Below are 242 nucleotides of genomic sequence, written 5' to 3' on the forward strand. Positions count from 1 at the left end.
CCTAAAGATACATCTAGGTGCCCAATTATTGTTTCTCTCTCTCCCTTTTTTTGGGGGGGGCGGGGGCGTTCTCTAACGGAGACACCATTTTACGCTAGCAGCAGCGGCCGGGGAGTATTTCGAGCGGTCTCCCCTGGCGGGCGGCTGCGGCGTTTCTGCTTTCCCCTCTATTCGGTGGAATACAGCGCCGCCGCGGCGCCCCACGCCGCCGGGGAGCCCGGCCCGGGGTGCCGGGGAGGGCG

This window comes from Haliaeetus leucocephalus, unplaced genomic scaffold, assembly GCF_000737465.1.
Source record: "Haliaeetus leucocephalus isolate CR32 unplaced genomic scaffold, Haliaeetus_leucocephalus-4.0 Scaffold217, whole genome shotgun sequence".
Classification (NCBI taxonomy): domain Eukaryota; kingdom Metazoa; phylum Chordata; class Aves; order Accipitriformes; family Accipitridae; genus Haliaeetus; species Haliaeetus leucocephalus.